At 49.2% G+C, this 15,839-nt stretch overlaps 28 non-coding genes across 28 annotated transcripts; all 28 read left to right on the top strand.

The window, feature by feature from the left end:
- The first annotated feature begins 152 nt into the window (after positions 1 to 152).
- On the top strand, positions 153 to 234 carry Trnas-uga (transfer RNA serine (anticodon UGA)). The gene has a single exon. It is a non-coding gene; the product is annotated as a tRNA-Ser (tRNA).
- Positions 235 to 818: 584 nt separating this feature from the next.
- Positions 819 to 891, top strand: Trnaf-gaa (transfer RNA phenylalanine (anticodon GAA)). Its single transcript has one exon. It is a non-coding gene; the product is annotated as a tRNA-Phe (tRNA).
- Positions 892 to 1,427: 536 nt separating this feature from the next.
- Trnak-uuu (transfer RNA lysine (anticodon UUU)) lies at positions 1,428 to 1,500 on the top strand. Its single transcript has one exon. It is a non-coding gene; the product is annotated as a tRNA-Lys (tRNA).
- Positions 1,501 to 1,637: 137 nt separating this feature from the next.
- Trnas-cga (transfer RNA serine (anticodon CGA)) lies at positions 1,638 to 1,719 on the top strand. Its single transcript has one exon. It is a non-coding gene; the product is annotated as a tRNA-Ser (tRNA).
- A 708-nt stretch (positions 1,720 to 2,427) lies between these two features.
- Trnas-uga (transfer RNA serine (anticodon UGA)) lies at positions 2,428 to 2,509 on the top strand. Its single transcript has one exon. It is a non-coding gene; the product is annotated as a tRNA-Ser (tRNA).
- Positions 2,510 to 3,093: 584 nt separating this feature from the next.
- On the top strand, positions 3,094 to 3,166 carry Trnaf-gaa (transfer RNA phenylalanine (anticodon GAA)). Its single transcript has one exon. It is a non-coding gene; the product is annotated as a tRNA-Phe (tRNA).
- Positions 3,167 to 3,702: 536 nt separating this feature from the next.
- On the top strand, positions 3,703 to 3,775 carry Trnak-uuu (transfer RNA lysine (anticodon UUU)). Its single transcript has one exon. It is a non-coding gene; the product is annotated as a tRNA-Lys (tRNA).
- A 137-nt stretch (positions 3,776 to 3,912) lies between these two features.
- On the top strand, positions 3,913 to 3,994 carry Trnas-cga (transfer RNA serine (anticodon CGA)). Its single transcript has one exon. It is a non-coding gene; the product is annotated as a tRNA-Ser (tRNA).
- A 708-nt stretch (positions 3,995 to 4,702) lies between these two features.
- Positions 4,703 to 4,784, top strand: Trnas-uga (transfer RNA serine (anticodon UGA)). The gene has a single exon. It is a non-coding gene; the product is annotated as a tRNA-Ser (tRNA).
- A 584-nt stretch (positions 4,785 to 5,368) lies between these two features.
- Positions 5,369 to 5,441, top strand: Trnaf-gaa (transfer RNA phenylalanine (anticodon GAA)). Its single transcript has one exon. It is a non-coding gene; the product is annotated as a tRNA-Phe (tRNA).
- Positions 5,442 to 5,977: 536 nt separating this feature from the next.
- Positions 5,978 to 6,050, top strand: Trnak-uuu (transfer RNA lysine (anticodon UUU)). Its single transcript has one exon. It is a non-coding gene; the product is annotated as a tRNA-Lys (tRNA).
- Positions 6,051 to 6,187: 137 nt separating this feature from the next.
- On the top strand, positions 6,188 to 6,269 carry Trnas-cga (transfer RNA serine (anticodon CGA)). Its single transcript has one exon. It is a non-coding gene; the product is annotated as a tRNA-Ser (tRNA).
- Positions 6,270 to 6,977: 708 nt separating this feature from the next.
- Trnas-uga (transfer RNA serine (anticodon UGA)) lies at positions 6,978 to 7,059 on the top strand. Its single transcript has one exon. It is a non-coding gene; the product is annotated as a tRNA-Ser (tRNA).
- A 584-nt stretch (positions 7,060 to 7,643) lies between these two features.
- On the top strand, positions 7,644 to 7,716 carry Trnaf-gaa (transfer RNA phenylalanine (anticodon GAA)). Its single transcript has one exon. It is a non-coding gene; the product is annotated as a tRNA-Phe (tRNA).
- A 536-nt stretch (positions 7,717 to 8,252) lies between these two features.
- On the top strand, positions 8,253 to 8,325 carry Trnak-uuu (transfer RNA lysine (anticodon UUU)). The gene has a single exon. It is a non-coding gene; the product is annotated as a tRNA-Lys (tRNA).
- Positions 8,326 to 8,462: 137 nt separating this feature from the next.
- Positions 8,463 to 8,544, top strand: Trnas-cga (transfer RNA serine (anticodon CGA)). The gene has a single exon. It is a non-coding gene; the product is annotated as a tRNA-Ser (tRNA).
- A 708-nt stretch (positions 8,545 to 9,252) lies between these two features.
- Positions 9,253 to 9,334, top strand: Trnas-uga (transfer RNA serine (anticodon UGA)). Its single transcript has one exon. It is a non-coding gene; the product is annotated as a tRNA-Ser (tRNA).
- A 584-nt stretch (positions 9,335 to 9,918) lies between these two features.
- Positions 9,919 to 9,991, top strand: Trnaf-gaa (transfer RNA phenylalanine (anticodon GAA)). Its single transcript has one exon. It is a non-coding gene; the product is annotated as a tRNA-Phe (tRNA).
- Positions 9,992 to 10,527: 536 nt separating this feature from the next.
- Positions 10,528 to 10,600, top strand: Trnak-uuu (transfer RNA lysine (anticodon UUU)). The gene has a single exon. It is a non-coding gene; the product is annotated as a tRNA-Lys (tRNA).
- A 137-nt stretch (positions 10,601 to 10,737) lies between these two features.
- Positions 10,738 to 10,819, top strand: Trnas-cga (transfer RNA serine (anticodon CGA)). Its single transcript has one exon. It is a non-coding gene; the product is annotated as a tRNA-Ser (tRNA).
- Positions 10,820 to 11,528: 709 nt separating this feature from the next.
- Positions 11,529 to 11,610, top strand: Trnas-uga (transfer RNA serine (anticodon UGA)). The gene has a single exon. It is a non-coding gene; the product is annotated as a tRNA-Ser (tRNA).
- A 560-nt stretch (positions 11,611 to 12,170) lies between these two features.
- On the top strand, positions 12,171 to 12,243 carry Trnaf-gaa (transfer RNA phenylalanine (anticodon GAA)). The gene has a single exon. It is a non-coding gene; the product is annotated as a tRNA-Phe (tRNA).
- A 536-nt stretch (positions 12,244 to 12,779) lies between these two features.
- Trnak-uuu (transfer RNA lysine (anticodon UUU)) lies at positions 12,780 to 12,852 on the top strand. The gene has a single exon. It is a non-coding gene; the product is annotated as a tRNA-Lys (tRNA).
- A 137-nt stretch (positions 12,853 to 12,989) lies between these two features.
- On the top strand, positions 12,990 to 13,071 carry Trnas-cga (transfer RNA serine (anticodon CGA)). Its single transcript has one exon. It is a non-coding gene; the product is annotated as a tRNA-Ser (tRNA).
- Positions 13,072 to 13,779: 708 nt separating this feature from the next.
- Positions 13,780 to 13,861, top strand: Trnas-uga (transfer RNA serine (anticodon UGA)). The gene has a single exon. It is a non-coding gene; the product is annotated as a tRNA-Ser (tRNA).
- Positions 13,862 to 14,420: 559 nt separating this feature from the next.
- On the top strand, positions 14,421 to 14,493 carry Trnaf-gaa (transfer RNA phenylalanine (anticodon GAA)). Its single transcript has one exon. It is a non-coding gene; the product is annotated as a tRNA-Phe (tRNA).
- Positions 14,494 to 15,029: 536 nt separating this feature from the next.
- Positions 15,030 to 15,102, top strand: Trnak-uuu (transfer RNA lysine (anticodon UUU)). Its single transcript has one exon. It is a non-coding gene; the product is annotated as a tRNA-Lys (tRNA).
- Positions 15,103 to 15,239: 137 nt separating this feature from the next.
- On the top strand, positions 15,240 to 15,321 carry Trnas-cga (transfer RNA serine (anticodon CGA)). Its single transcript has one exon. It is a non-coding gene; the product is annotated as a tRNA-Ser (tRNA).
- Positions 15,322 to 15,839: the final 518 nt, after the last annotated feature.

Raw genomic sequence — 15,839 nt, 5'->3', positions numbered from 1 at the left:
GGCCATGTCTAGGCGAAAATTAATACAATTTCGTAACGGCTAATGTGCTGGCAATGGAAACACTACAGAAAAGAGTTAGGCCACGCAGCTTTCTGCCATTGGATTGCTTCTAAAGTTGGACTTTCACTTGTCGGAAGACGCTATTGCCACCGGCAGTCGTGGCCGAGTGGTTAAGGCGTCTGACTTGAAATCAGATTCCCTCTGGGAGCGTAGGTTCGAGTCCTGCCGACTGCGAAAATTTTCTCGCTCTCAGAAGATGGACGTTCAGCTGCATCCTAGCAGTTGCGTCTCTACTAAACACGTGGGTCTCCAGCAATGTGCAGTGTTCTTTGGCGCAGCGCTACAGTCGCTCCCAGAAGCCACAGCTCATCTCCTCGTCTCACTGCCGTCCACCAAGTGTCAGTGCAAGTGTCGCCTCTCTGGGCAGTGCAGATGTGTCCATTTTAGCTTGCAGACGGTGACGTGTAGCAATTTATGAGCTAACGCAAGTCAAATGTTTTAGCGTGTGTTTCTGCTAGATACTGGCTCTCACACAGTGGAGAGACTCACTCCTTCTTGTGTCTCGTTCTCTGCACACGAGTTGCACGTGGCATCGATATAGCAAAGGTTTTCTAGCGCCAGCGAAGTCGATATTACATGAATCGAGTCGACATGTTTGCTTCTTACGATGATGGAATCAGAAGAAATGTGTGTGGTACTTCACTGCATCTGCTGCTCGCCTTTCAGCGTCCCTATGTCTTATCAGACGAAGATGACTGTGAAATTGGCGGCGATTCAGAGGTTAACGAAGACGCGCAAATCTGCGGACTTAGGTGTGAGCCGAAATAGCTCAGTTGGGAGAGCGTTAGACTGAAGATCTAAAGGTCCCTCGTTCGATCCCGGGTTTCCGCAAGCGTATGTTTTGAAGCTGATGCCAATGGAATTGCTCCGAGTCTGTGATGATGTAGGTACAGCCGATAACAAAAATGACTCTATCCTGTAACTGTTCAGGTTGTCTAGTGCTTGCCGTAAGAGGAACACAGTAGGCAACTCCCTGAGAAGTAAGAAAATACGAAAAGTCCTACCGACTGCGTTCCTTTTTTTGTGTCAGGAGGTGAAGAACGTCTCCAACGGAACCGTGAAATGAGCGCAAACGTGGGAAGCATTGCATTCGAAATGCTTGTGAAATTTCCAATTACTCAGTGAGTGTCGACAAAACACGTAAATCCTCTACTCCAACGTATGAGACCTAACGACTGCTGCGGTTTGTTTTTGCATCGTGTGTCAGCATTCTTCGATAGTCTGCTACGAGCTTAGCGCGACACGTTTGTAGACAGCATTCAGGCGACGTTTAATTAGTAACAGCTCCATGCAGCGATAGCACAGCTGTGAAGGACATGAGTCAATGTACAGCTGTGCATCGTGGGATGTTCTCTACTGTCGTGTGAGCCCGGATAGCTCAGTCGGTAGAGCATTAGGCTTTTAACCGAAGGGTCCAGGGTTCAAGTCCTTGTTGGGGCGGAAATTTTAATACTTTGGTAGCGATTCCTCTGGTAGCGGTGGAAACACTACGGAAAAGAATGCAGCTACGCCGTTTTCTGATGCCACATAGCTTTAAACCGTAGAAGTTGCATGTGTCGGAGAACCTCGACCTACGGGCAGTCGTGGCCGAGTGGTTAAGGCGTCTGACTCGAAATCAGATTCCCCCTGGGAGCGTAGGTTCGAATCCTACCGGCTGCGTGCGATTTTGCGTAAAGAGGAGCAAATATTTTCACACACGTGAACGCGGTTGCAAACCGATGGCGCCATCTTCAACAAGACGAAAATTTCCGTTTAACAATACTGAGTGTCGCGACGGCTGCTGCTTACTGTGGCTACCGGTTCTCCTCTCACTGACGCTGGGACTGCAGAAAGCCGTCGCAGGCCCACGAGTGCGCTCCCGTCATTTTCTCGCGTCGACGCCGAGTTCGTGAGTACACAGACGTGCTTGGAAGCGTTGGACAGAGCCAACATTCATTTCTCTCTTTTTTAAGAATCGCAATTCAGTCATTCGAGTGCGGAAAAAGCAATGGTGCAGCGTTTCTTTTCTTAAGATCTCGCAGCTACTTGCAAGTATGTCGACCACTTAAGACGACAGTAAACTAGCGTCAGCGGTGCGTCAGTGGGAAGTCGGTGAAGTCGCCATTGGAGCCACAAGCCAGTAATTACGTCATGCGAATCACTCGCACGCAACGCAGCTGTACGATAGCTCAGTCGGTAGAGCGTTTGATTTTCAACCAAAGGGTGTTGGGTTCAAGGCCATGTCTAGGCGAAAATTAATACAATTTCGTAACGGCTAATGTGCTGGCAATGGAAACACTACAGAAAAGAGTTAGGCCACGCAGCTTTCTGCCATTGGATTGCTTCTAAAGTTGGACTTTCACTTGTCGGAAGACGCTATTGCCACCGGCAGTCGTGGCCGAGTGGTTAAGGCGTCTGACTTGAAATCAGATTCCCTCTGGGAGCGTAGGTTCGAGTCCTGCCGACTGCGAAAACTTTCTCGCTCTCAGAAGATGGACGTTCAGCTGCATCCTAGCAGTTGCGTCTCTACTAAACACGTGGGTCTCCAGCAATGTGCAGTGTTCTTTGGCGCAGCGCTACAGTCGCTCCCAGAAGCCACAGCTCATCTCCTCGTCTCACTGCCGTCCACCAAGTGTCAGTGCAAGTGTCGCCTCTCTGGGCAGTGCAGATGTGTCCATTTTAGCTTGCAGACGGTGACGTGTAGCAATTTATGAGCTAACGCAAGTCAAATGTTTTAGCGTGTGTTTCTGCTAGATACTGGCTCTCACACAGTGGAGAGACTCACTCCTTCTTGTGTCTCGTTCTCTGCACACGAGTTGCACGTGGCATCGATATAGCAAAGGTTTTCTAGCGCCAGCGAAGTCGATATTACATGAATCGAGTCGACATGTTTGCTTCTTACGATGATGGAATCAGAAGAAATGTGTGTGGTACTTCACTGCATCTGCTGCTCGCCTTTCAGCGTCCCTATGTCTTATCAGACGAAGATGACTGTGAAATTGGCGGCGATTCAGAGGTTAACGAAGACGCGCAAATCTGCGGACTTAGGTGTGAGCCGAAATAGCTCAGTTGGGAGAGCGTTAGACTGAAGATCTAAAGGTCCCTCGTTCGATCCCGGGTTTCCGCAAGCGTATGTTTTGAAGCTGATGCCAATGGAATTGCTCCGAGTCTGTGATGATGTAGGTACAGCCGATAACAAAAATGACTCTATCCTGTAACTGTTCAGGTTGTCTAGTGCTTGCCGTAAGAGGAACACAGTAGGCAACTCCCTGAGAAGTAAGAAAATACGAAAAGTCCTACCGACTGCGTTCCTTTTTTTGTGTCAGGAGGTGAAGAACGTCTCCAACGGAACCGTGAAATGAGCGCAAACGTGGGAAGCATTGCATTCGAAATGCTTGTGAAATTTCCAATTACTCAGTGAGTGTCGACAAAACACGTAAATCCTCTACTCCAACGTATGAGACCTAACGACTGCTGCGGTTTGTTTTTGCATCGTGTGTCAGCATTCTTCGATAGTCTGCTACGAGCTTAGCGCGACACGTTTGTAGACAGCATTCAGGCGACGTTTAATTAGTAACAGCTCCATGCAGCGATAGCACAGCTGTGAAGGACATGAGTCAATGTACAGCTGTGCATCGTGGGATGTTCTGTACTGTCGTGTGAGCCCGGATAGCTCAGTCGGTAGAGCATTAGGCTTTTAACCGAAGGGTCCAGGGTTCAAGTCCTTGTTGGGGCGGAAATTTTAATACTTTGGTAGCGATTCCTCTGGTAGCGGTGGAAACACTACGGAAAAGAATGCAGCTACGCCGTTTTCTGATGCCACATAGCTTTAAACCGTAGAAGTTGCATGTGTCGGAGAACCTCGACCTACGGGCAGTCGTGGCCGAGTGGTTAAGGCGTCTGACTCGAAATCAGATTCCCCCTGGGAGCGTAGGTTCGAATCCTACCGGCTGCGTGCGATTTTGCGTAAAGAGGAGCAAATATTTTCACACACGTGAACGCGGTTGCAAACCGATGGCGCCATCTTCAACAAGACGAAAATTTCCGTTTAACAATACTGAGTGTCGCGACGGCTGCTGCTTACTGTGGCTACCGGTTCTCCTCTCACTGACGCTGGGACTGCAGAAAGCCGTCGCAGGCCCACGAGTGCGCTCCCGTCATTTTCTCGCGTCGACGCCGAGTTCGTGAGTACACAGACGTGCTTGGAAGCGTTGGACAGAGCCAACATTCATTTCTCTCTTTTTTAAGAATCGCAATTCAGTCATTCGAGTGCGGAAAAAGCAATGGTGCAGCGTTTATTTTCTTAAGATCTCGCAGCTACTTGCAAGTATGTCGACCACTTAAGACGACAGAAAACTAGCGTCAGCGGTGCGTCAGTGGGAAGTCGGTGAAGTCGCCATTGGAGCCATAAGCCAGTAATTACGTCATGCGAATCACTCGCACGCCACGCAGCTGTACGATAGCTCAGTCGGTAGAGCGTTTGATTTTCAACCAAAGGGTGTTGGGTTCAACGCCATGTCTAGGCGAAAATTAATACACTTTCGTAACGGCTAATGTGCTGGCAATGGAAACACTACAGAGAAGAGTGAGGCCACGCCGCTTTCTGCCATTGGATTGCTTCTAAAGGTGCACTTTCACGTGTCGGAAGACGCTACTGCTACCGGCAGTCGTGGCCGAGTGGTTAAGGCGTCTGACTTGAAATCAGATTCCCTCTGGGAGCGTAGGTTCGAGTCCTGCAGACTGCGGAAATTTTGTAGCTCTCAAAAGATGGGCGTTCAGCTGCATTCTAGCAGTTGCGTCACTACTAAACACGTGGGTCGCCGGCAATGTGCAGTATTATTGGCTGCAGCGCTGCAGTCGCACCCAGAAGCCACAGCTCATCGCCTCGTCACACTGCCGTCCACCAGGTGTGAGTGCAAGTGTCGCCTCTCTGGGCAGTGCAGATGTGTCCATTTTAGCTTGCAGACAATTACGTGTAGCAATTTATGAGCTAACGCAAGTCAAATGTTTTAGCGTGTGTATCTGCTAGATACTGCCTCTCACATGGTAGAGAGGCTCACTCCTTCTTGTGTCTCGTTCTCTGCACACGAGTTGCACGTGGCATCGATATAGCAAAGGTTTTCTAGAGAAAGCGAAGTCAATATTACATGAATCGAGTCGACATGTTTGCTTCTTACGATGATGGAATCAGAAGAAATGTGTGTGGTACTTCACTGCATCTGCTGCTCGCCTTTCAGCGTCCCTATGTCTTATCAGACGAAGATGACTGTGAAATTGGCGGCGATTCAGAGGTTAACGAAGACGCGCAAATCTGCGGACTTAGGTGTGAGCCGAAATAGCTCAGTTGGGAGAGCGTTAGACTGAAGATCTAAAGGTCCCTCGTTCGATCCCGGGTTTCGGCAAGCGTATGTTTTGAAGCTGATGCCAATGGAATTGCTCCGAGTCTGTGATGATGTAGGTACAGCCGATAACAAAAATGACTCTATCCTGTAACTGTTCAGGTTGTCTAGTGCTTGCCGTAAGAGGAACACAGTAGGCAACTCCCTGAGAAGTAAGAAAATACGAAAAGCCCTACCGACTGCGTTCCTTTTTTTGTGTCAGGAGGTGAAGAACGTCTCCAACGGAACCGTGAAATGAGCGCAAACGTGGGAAGCATTGCATTCGAAATGCTTGTGAAATTTCCAATTACTCAGTGAGTGTCGACAAAACGCGTAAATCCTCTACTCCAACGTATGAGACCTAACGGCTGCTGTGGTTTGTTTTTGCATCGTGTGTCAGCATTCTTCGATAGTCTGCTACGAGCTTAGCGCGACACGTTTGTAGACAGCATTCAGGCGACGTTTAATTAGTAACAGCTCCATGCAGCGATAGCACAGTTGTGAAGGACATGAGTCAATGTACAGCTGTGCATCGTGGGATGTTCTCTACTGTCGTGTGAGCCCGGATAGCTCAGTCGGTAGAGCATTAGGCTTTTAACCGAAGGGTCCAGGGTTCAAGTCCTTGTTGGGGCGGAAATTTTAATACTTTGGTAGCGATTCCTCTGGTAGCGGTGGAAACACTACGGAAAAGAATGCAGCTACGCCGTTTTCTGATGCCACATAGCTTTAAACCGTAGAAGTTGCATGTGTCGGAGAACCTCGACCTACGGGCAGTCGTGGCCGAGTGGTTAAGGCGTCTGACTCGAAATCAGATTCCCCCTGGGAGCGTAGGTTCGAATCCTACCGGCTGCGTGCGATTTTGCGTAAAGAGGAGCAAATATTTTCACACACGTGAACGCGGTTGCAAACCGATGGCGCCATCTTCAACAAGACGAAAATTTCCGTTTAACAATACTGAGTGTCGCGACGGCTGCTGCTTACTGTGGCTACCGGTTCTCCTCTCACTGACGCTGGGACTGCAGAAAGCCGTCGCAGGCCCACGAGTGCGCTCCCGTCATTTTCTCGCGTCGACGCCGAGTTCGTGAGTACACAGACGTGCTTGGAAGCGTTGGACAGAGCCAACATTCATTTCTCTCTTTTTTAAGAATCGCAATTCAGTCATTCGAGTGCGGAAAAAGCAATGGTGCAGCGTTTATTTTCTTAAGATCTCGCAGCTACTTGCAAGTATGTCGACCACTTAAGACGACAGAAAACTAGCGTCAGCGGTGCGTCAGTGGGAAGTCGGTGAAGTCGCCATTGGAGCCATAAGCCAGTAATTACGTCATGCGAATCACTCGCACGCCACGCAGCTGTACGATAGCTCAGTCGGTAGAGCGTTTGATTTTCAACCAAAGGGTGTTGGGTTCAACGCCATGTCTAGGCGAAAATTAATACACTTTCGTAACGGCTAATGTGCTGGCAATGGAAACACTACAGAGAAGAGTGAGGCCACGCCGCTTTCTGCCATTGGATTGCTTCTAAAGGTGCACTTTCACGTGTCGGAAGACGCTACTGCTACCGGCAGTCGTGGCCGAGTGGTTAAGGCGTCTGACTTGAAATCAGATTCCCTCTGGGAGCGTAGGTTCGAGTCCTGCAGACTGCGGAAATTTTGTAGCTCTCAAAAGATGGGCGTTCAGCTGCATTCTAGCAGTTGCGTCACTACTAAACACGTGGGTCGCCGGCAATGTGCAGTATTATTGGCTGCAGCGCTGCAGTCGCACCCAGAAGCCACAGCTCATCGCCTCGTCACACTGCCGTCCACCAGGTGTGAGTGCAAGTGTCGCCTCTCTGGGCAGTGCAGATGTGTCCATTTTAGCTTGCAGACAATTACGTGTAGCAATTTATGAGCTAACGCAAGTCAAATGTTTTAGCGTGTGTATCTGCTAGATACTGCCTCTCACATGGTAGAGAGGCTCACTCCTTCTTGTGTCTCGTTCTCTGCACACGAGTTGCACGTGGCATCGATATAGCAAAGGTTTTCTAGAGAAAGCGAAGTCAATATTACATGAATCGAGTCGACATGTTTGCTTCTTACGATGATGGAATCAGAAGAAATGTGTGTGGTACTTCACTGCATCTGCTGCTCGCCTTTCAGCGTCCCTATGTCTTATCAGACGAAGATGACTGTGAAATTGGCGGCGATTCAGAGGTTAACGAAGACGCGCAAATCTGCGGACTTAGGTGTGAGCCGAAATAGCTCAGTTGGGAGAGCGTTAGACTGAAGATCTAAAGGTCCCTCGTTCGATCCCGGGTTTCGGCAAGCGTATGTTTTGAAGCTGATGCCAATGGAATTGCTCCGAGTCTGTGATGATGTAGGTACAGCCGATAACAAAAATGACTCTATCCTGTAACTGTTCAGGTTGTCTAGTGCTTGCCGTAAGAGGAACACAGTAGGCAACTCCCTGAGAAGTAAGAAAATACGAAAAGCCCTACCGACTGCGTTCCTTTTTTTGTGTCAGGAGGTGAAGAACGTCTCCAACGGAACCGTGAAATGAGCGCAAACGTGGGAAGCATTGCATTCGAAATGCTTGTGAAATTTCCAATTACTCAGTGAGTGTCGACAAAACGCGTAAATCCTCTACTCCAACGTATGAGACCTAACGGCTGCTGCGGTTTGTTTTTGCATCGTGTGTCAGCATTCTTCGATAGTCTGCTACGAGCTTAGCGCGACACGTTTGTAGACAGCATTCAGGCGACGTTTAATTAGTAACAGCTCCATGCAGCGATAGCACAGTTGTGAAGGACATGAGTCAATGTACAGCTGTGCATCGTGGGATGTTCTCTACTGTCGTGTGAGCCCGGATAGCTCAGTCGGTAGAGCATTAGGCTTTTAACCGAAGGGTCCAGGGTTCAAGTCCTTGTTGGGGCGGAAATTTTAATACTTTGGTAGCGATTCCTCTGGTAGCGGTGGAAACACTACGGAAAAGAATGCAGCTACGCCGTTTTCTGATGCCACATAGCTTTAAACCGTAGAAGTTGCATGTGTCGGAGAACCTCGACCTACGGGCAGTCGTGGCCGAGTGGTTAAGGCGTCTGACTCGAAATCAGATTCCCCCTGGGAGCGTAGGTTCGAATCCTACCGGCTGCGTGCGATTTTGCGTAAAGAGGAGCAAATATTTTCACACACGTGAACGCGGTTGCAAACCGATGGCGCCATCTTCAACAAGACGAAAATTTCCGTTTAACAATACTGAGTGTCGCGACGGCTGCTGCTTACTGTGGCTACCGGTTCTCCTCTCACTGACGCTGGGACTGCAGAAAGCCGTCGCAGGCCCACGAGTGCGCTCCCGTCATTTTCTCGCGTCGACGCCGAGTTCGTGAGTACACAGACGTGCTTGGAAGCGTTGGACAGAGCCAACATTCATTTCTCTCTTTTTTAAGAATCGCAATTCAGTCATTCGAGTGCGGAAAAAGCAATGGTGCAGCGTTTATTTTCTTAAGATCTCGCAGCTACTTGCAAGTATGTCGACCACTTAAGACGACAGAAAACTAGCGTCAGCGGTGCGTCAGTGGGAAGTCGGTGAAGTCGCCATTGGAGCCATAAGCCAGTAATTACGTCATGCGAATCACTCGCACGCCACGCAGCTGTACGATAGCTCAGTCGGTAGAGCGTTTGATTTTCAACCAAAGGGTGTTGGGTTCAACGCCATGTCTAGGCGAAAATTAATACACTTTCGTAACGGCTAATGTGCTGGCAATGGAAACACTACAGAGAAGAGTGAGGCCACGCCGCTTTCTGCCATTGGATTGCTTCTAAAGGTGCACTTTCACGTGTCGGAAGACGCTACTGCTACCGGCAGTCGTGGCCGAGTGGTTAAGGCGTCTGACTTGAAATCAGATTCCCTCTGGGAGCGTAGGTTCGAGTCCTGCAGACTGCGGAAATTTTGTAGCTCTCAAAAGATGGGCGTTCAGCTGCATTCTAGCAGTTGCGTCACTACTAAACACGTGGGTCGCCGGCAATGTGCAGTATTATTGGCTGCAGCGCTACAGTCGCACCCAGAAGCCACAGCTCATCGCCTCGTCACACTGCCGTCCACCAGGTGTGAGTGCAAGTGTCGCCTCTCTGGGCAGTGCAGATGTGTCCATTTTAGCTTGCAGACAATTACGTGTAGCAATTTATGAGCTAACGCAAGTCAAATGTTTTAGCGTGTGTATCTGCTAGATACTGCCTCTCACATGGTAGAGAGGCTCACTCCTTCTTGTGTCTCGTTCTCTGCACACGAGTTGCACGTGGCATCGATATAGCAAAGGTTTTCTAGAGAAAGCGAAGTCAATATTACATGAATCGAGTCGACATGTTTGCTTCTTACGATGATGGAATCAGAAGAAATGTGTGTGGTACTTCACTGCATCTGCTGCTCGCCTTTCAGCGTCCCTATGTCTTATCAGACGAAGATGACTGTGAAATTGGCGGCGATTCAGAGGTTAACCAAGACGCGCAAATCTGCGGACTTAGGTGTGAGCCGAAATAGCTCAGTTGGGAGAGCGTTAGACTGAAGATCTAAAGGTCCCTCGTTCGATCCCGGGTTTCGGCAAGCGTATGTTTTGAAGCTGATGCCAATGGAATTGCTCCGAGTCTGTGATGATGTAGGTACAGCCGATAACAAAAATGACTCTATCCTGTAACTGTTCAGGTTGTCTAGTGCTTGCCGTAAGAGGAACACAGTAGGCAACTCCCTGAGAAGTAAGAAAATACGAAAAGCCCTACCGACTGCGTTCCTTTTTTTGTGTCAGGAGGTGAAGAACGTCTCCAACGGAACCGTGAAATGAGCGCAAACGTGGGAAGCATTGCATTCGAAATGCTTGTGAAATTTCCAATTACTCAGTGAGTGTCGACAAAACGCGTAAATCCTCTACTCCAACGTATGAGACCTAACGACTGCTGCGGTTTGTTTTTGCATCGTGTGTCAGCATTCTTCGATAGTCTGCTACGAGCTTAGCGCGACACGTTTGTAGACAGCATTCAGGCGACGTTTAATTAGTAACAGCTCCATGCAGCGATAGCACAGTTGTGAAGGACATGAGTCAATGTACAGCTGTGCATCGTGGGATGTTCTCTACTGTCGTGTGAGCCCGGATAGCTCAGTCGGTAGAGCATTAGGCTTTTAACCGAAGGGTCCAGGGTTCAAGTCCTTGTTGGGGCGGAAATTTTAATACTTTGGTAGCGATTCCTCTGGTAGCGGTGGAAACACTACGGAAAAGAATGCAGCTACGCCGTTTTCTGATGCCACATAGCTTTAAACCGTAGAAGTTGCATGTGTCGGAGAACCTCGACCTACGGGCAGTCGTGGCCGAGTGGTTAAGGCGTCTGACTCGAAATCAGATTCCCCCTGGGAGCGTAGGTTCGAATCCTACCGGCTGCGTGCGATTTTGCGTAAAGAGGAGCAAATATTTTCACACACGTGAACGCGGTTGCAAACCGATGGCGCCATCTTCAACAAGACGAAAATTTCCGTTTAACAATACTGAGTGTCGCGACGGCTGCTGCTTACTGTGGCTACCGGTTCTCCTCTCACTGACGCTGGGACTGCAGAAAGCCGTCGCAGGCCAGACGAGTGCGCTCCCGTCATTTTCTCGCGTCGACGCCGAGTTCGTGAGTACACAGACGTGCTTGGAAGCGTTGGACAGAGCCAACATTCATTTCTCTCTTTTTTAAGAATCGCAATTCAGTCATTCGAGTGCGGAAAAAGCAATGGTGCAGCGTTTCTTTTCTTAAGATCTCGCAGCTACTTGCAAGTATGTCGACCACTTAAGACGACAGAAAACTAGCGTCAGCGGTGCGTCAGTGGGAAGTCGGTGAAGTCGCCATTGGAGCCATAAGCCAGTAATTACGTCATGCGAATCACTCGCCCGCCACGCAGCTGTACGATAGCTCAGTCGGTAGAGCGTTTGATTTTCAACCAAAGGGTGTTGGGTTCAACGCCATGTCTTGGCGAAAATTAATACACTTTCGTAACGGCTAATGTGCTGGCAATGGAAACACTACAGAAAAGAGTGAGGCCACGCCGCTTTCTGCCATTGGATTGCTTCTAAAGGTGCACTTTCACTTGTCGGAAGACGCTACTGCTACCGGCAGTCGTGGCCGAGTGGTTAAGGCGTCTGACTTGAAATCAGATTCCCTCTGGGAGCGTAGGTTCGAGTCCTGCCGACTGCGGAAATTTTGTAGCTCTCAAAAGATGGACGTTCAGCTGCATTCTAGCAGTTGCGTCACTACTAAACACGTGGGTCGCCGGCAATGTGCAGTGTTATTGGCTGCAGCGCTACAGTCGCACCCAGAAGCCACAGCTCATCGCCTCGTCACACTGCCGTCCACCAGGTGTCAGTGCAGATGTGTCCATTTTAGCTTGCAGACAATTACGTGTAGCAATTTATGAGCTAACGCAAGTCAAATGTTTTAGCGTGTGTATCTGCTAGATACTGCCTCTCACATGGTAGAGAGGCTCACTCCTTCTTGTGTCTCGTTCTCTGCACACGAGTTGCACGTGGCATCGATATAGCAAAGGTTTTCTAGAGAAAGCGAAGTCAATATTACATGAATCGAGTCGACATGTTTGCTTCTTACGATGATGGAATCAGAAGAAATGTGTGTGGTACTTCACTGCATCTGCTGCTCGCCTTTCAGCGTCCCTATGTCTTATCAGACGAAGATGACTGTGAAATTGGCGGCGATTCAGAGGTTAACGAAGACGCGCAAATCTGCGGACTTAGGTGTGAGCCGAAATAGCTCAGTTGGGAGAGCGTTAGACTGAAGATCCAAAGGTCCCTGGTTCGATCCCGGGTTTCGGCAAGCGTATGTTTTGAAGCTGATGCCAATGGAATTGCTCCGAGTCTGTGATGATGTAGGTACAGCCGATAACAAAAATGACTCTATCCTGTAACTGTTCAGGTTGTCTAGTGCTTGCCGTAAGAGGAACACAGTAGGCAACTCCCTGAGAAGTAAGAAAATACGAAAAGTCCAACCGACTGCGTTCCTTTTTTTGTGTCAGGAGGTGAAGAACGTCTCCAACGGAACCGTGAAATGAGCGAAAACGTGGGAAGCATTGCATTCGAAATGCTTGTGAAATTTCCAATTACTCAGTGAGTGTCGACAAAACACGTAAATCCTCTACTCCAACGTATGAGACCTAACGACTGCTGCGGTTTGTTTTTGCATCGGGTGTCAGCATTCTTCGATAGTCTGCTACGAGCTTAGCGCGACACGTTTGTAGACAGCATTCAGGCGACGTTTAATTAGTAACAGCTCCATGCAGCGATAGCACAGCTGTGAAGGACATGAGTCAATGTACAGCTGTGCATCGTGGGATGTTCTGTACTGTCGTGTGAGCCCGGATAGCTCAGTCGGTAGAGCATTAGGCTTTTAACCTAAGGGTCCAGGGTTCAAGTCCCTGTTCAAGCGGATATTTTAATACTTTGGTAGCGATTCCTCTGGTAGCGGTGGAAACACTACGGAAAAGAATGCAGCTACGCCGTTTTCTGATGCCACATAGCTTTAAACCGTAGAAGTTGCATGTGTCGGAGAACCTCGACCTACGGGCAGTCGTGGCGGGGTGGTTAAGGCGTCTGACTCGAAATCAGATTCCCTCTGGGAGCGTAGGTTCGAATCCTACCGGCTGCGTGCGATTTTGCGTAAAGAGGAGCAAATATTTTCACACACGTGAACGCGGTTGCAAACCGATGGCGCCATCTTCAACAAGACGAAAATTTCCGTTTAACAATACTGAGTGTCGCGACGGCTGCTGCTTACTGTGGCTACCGGTTCTCCTCTCACTGACGCTGGGACTGCAGAAAGCCGTCGCAGGCCCACGAGTGCGCTCCCGTCATTTTCTCGCGTCGACGCCGAGTTCGTGAGTACACAGACGTGCTTGGAAGCGTTGGACAGAGCCAACATTCATTTCTCTCTTTTTTAAGAATCGCAATTCAGTCATTCGAGTGCGGAAAAAGCAATGGTGCAGCGTTTCTTTTCTTAAGATCTCGCAGCTACTTGCAAGTATGTCGACCACTTAAGACGACAGAAAACTAGCGTCAGCGGTGCGTCAGTGGGAAGTCGGTGAAGTCGCCATTGGAGCCATAAGCCAGTAATTACGTCATGCGAATCACTCGCCCGCCACGCAGCTGTACGATAGCTCAGTCGGTAGAGCGTTTGATTTTCAACCAAAGGGTGTTGGGTTCAACGCCATGTCTTGGCGAAAATTAATACACTTTCGTAACGGCTAATGTGCTGGCAATGGAAACACTACAGAAAAGAGTGAGGCCACGCCGCTTTCTGCCATTGGATTGCTTCTAAAGGTGCACTTTCACTTGTCGGATGACGCTACTGCTACCGGCAGTCGTGGCCGAGTGGTTAAGGCGTTTGACTTGAAATCAGATTCCCTCTGGGAGCGTAGGTTCGAGTCCTGCCGACTGCGGAAATTTTGTAGCTCTCAAAAGATGGACGTTCAGCTGCATTCTAGCAGTTGCGTCACTACTAAACACGTGGGTCGCCGGCAATGTGCAGTGTTATTGGCTGCAGCGCTACAGTCGCACCCAGAAGCCACAGCTCATCGCCTTGTCACACTGCCGTCCACCAGGTGTCAGTGCAGATGTGTCCATTTTAGCTTGCAGACAATTACGTGTAGCAATTTATGAGCTAACGCAAGTCAAATGTTTTAGCGTGTGTATCTGCTAGATACTGCCTCTCACATGGTAGAGAGGCTCACTCCTTCTTGTGTCTCGTTCTCTGCACACGAGTTGCACGTGGCATCGATATAGCAAAGGTTTTCTAGAGAAAGCGAAGTCAATATTACATGAATCGAGTCGACATGTTTGTTTTTACGATGATGGAATCAGAAGAAATGTGTGTGGTACTTCACTGCATCTGCTGCTCGCCTTTCAGCGTCCCTATGTCTTATCAGACGAAGATGACTGTGAAATTGGCGGCGATTCAGAGGTTAACGAAGACGCGCAAATCTGCGGACTTAGGTGTGAGCCGAAATAGCTCAGTTGGGAGAGCGTTAGACTGAAGATCTAAAGGTCCCTGGTTCGATCCCGGGTTTCGGCAAGCGTATGTTTTGAAGCTGATGCCAATGGAATTGCTCCGAGTCTGTGATGATGTAGGTACAGCCGATAACAAAAATGACTCTATCCTGTAACTGTTCAGGTTGTCTAGTGCTTGCCGTAAGAGGAACACAGTAGGCAACTCCCTGAGAAGTAAGAAAATACGAAAAGTCCTACCGACTGCGTTCCTTTTTTTGTGTCAGGAGGTGAAGAACGTCTCCAACGGAACCGTGAAATGAGCGCAAACGTGGGAAGCATTGCATTCGAAATGCTTGTGAAATTTCCAATTACTCAGTGAGTGTCGACAAAACACGTAAATCCTCTACTCCAACGTATGAGACCTAACGACTGCTGCGGTTTGTTTTTGCATCGGGTGTCAGCATTCTTCGATAGTCTGCTACGAGCTTAGCGCGACACGTTTGTAGACAGCATTCAGGCGACGTTTAATTAGTAACAGCTCCATGCAGCGATAGCACAGCTGTGAAGGACATGAGTCAATGTACAGCTGTGCATCGTGGGATGTTCTCTACTGTCGTGTGAGCCCGGATAGCTCAGTCGGTAGAGCATTAGGCTTTTAACCTAAGGGTCCAGGGTTCAAGTCCCTGTTCAAGCGGATATTTTAATACTTTGGTAGCGATTCCTCTGGTAGCGGTGGAAACACTACGGAAAAGAATGCAGCTACGCCGTTTTCTGATGCCACATAGCTTTAAACCGTAGAAGTTGCATGTGTCGGAGAACCTCGACCTACGGGCAGTCGTGGCGGGGTGGTTAAGGCGTCTGACTCGAAATCAGATTCCCTCTGGGAGCGTAGGTTCGAATCCTACCGGCTGCGTGCGATTTTGCGTAAAGAGGAGCAAATATTTTCACACACGTGAACGCGGTTGCAAACCGATGGCGCCATCTTCAACAAGACGAAAATTTCCGTTTAACAATACTGAGTGTCGCGACGGCTGCTGCTTACTGTGGCTACCGGTTCTCCTCTCACTGACGCTGGGACTGCAGAAAGCCGTCGCAGGCCCACGAGTGCGCTCCCGTCATTTTCTCGCGTCGACGCCGAGTTCGTGAGTACACAGACGTGCTTGGAAGCGTTGGACAGAGCCAACATTCATTTCTCTCTTTTTTAAGAATCGCAATTCAGTCATTCGAGTGCGGAAAAAGCAATGGTGCAGCGTTTCTTTTCTTAAGATCTCGCAGCTACTTGCAAGTATGTCGACCACTTAAGACGACAGAAAACTAGCGTCAGCGGTGCGTCAGTGGGAAGTCGGTGAAGTCGCCATTGGAGCCATAAGCCAGTAATTACGTCATGCGAATCACTCGCCCGCCACGCAGCTGTACGATAGCTCAGTCGGT

The sequence above is a fragment of the Schistocerca gregaria genome, unplaced genomic scaffold, assembly GCF_023897955.1.
Source record: "Schistocerca gregaria isolate iqSchGreg1 unplaced genomic scaffold, iqSchGreg1.2 ptg000337l, whole genome shotgun sequence".
NCBI classification, from domain to species: domain Eukaryota; kingdom Metazoa; phylum Arthropoda; class Insecta; order Orthoptera; family Acrididae; genus Schistocerca; species Schistocerca gregaria.
The sequence above is the reverse complement of the archived record's forward strand: the minus strand, read 5'-3'. Positions and strand labels throughout refer to the sequence as shown.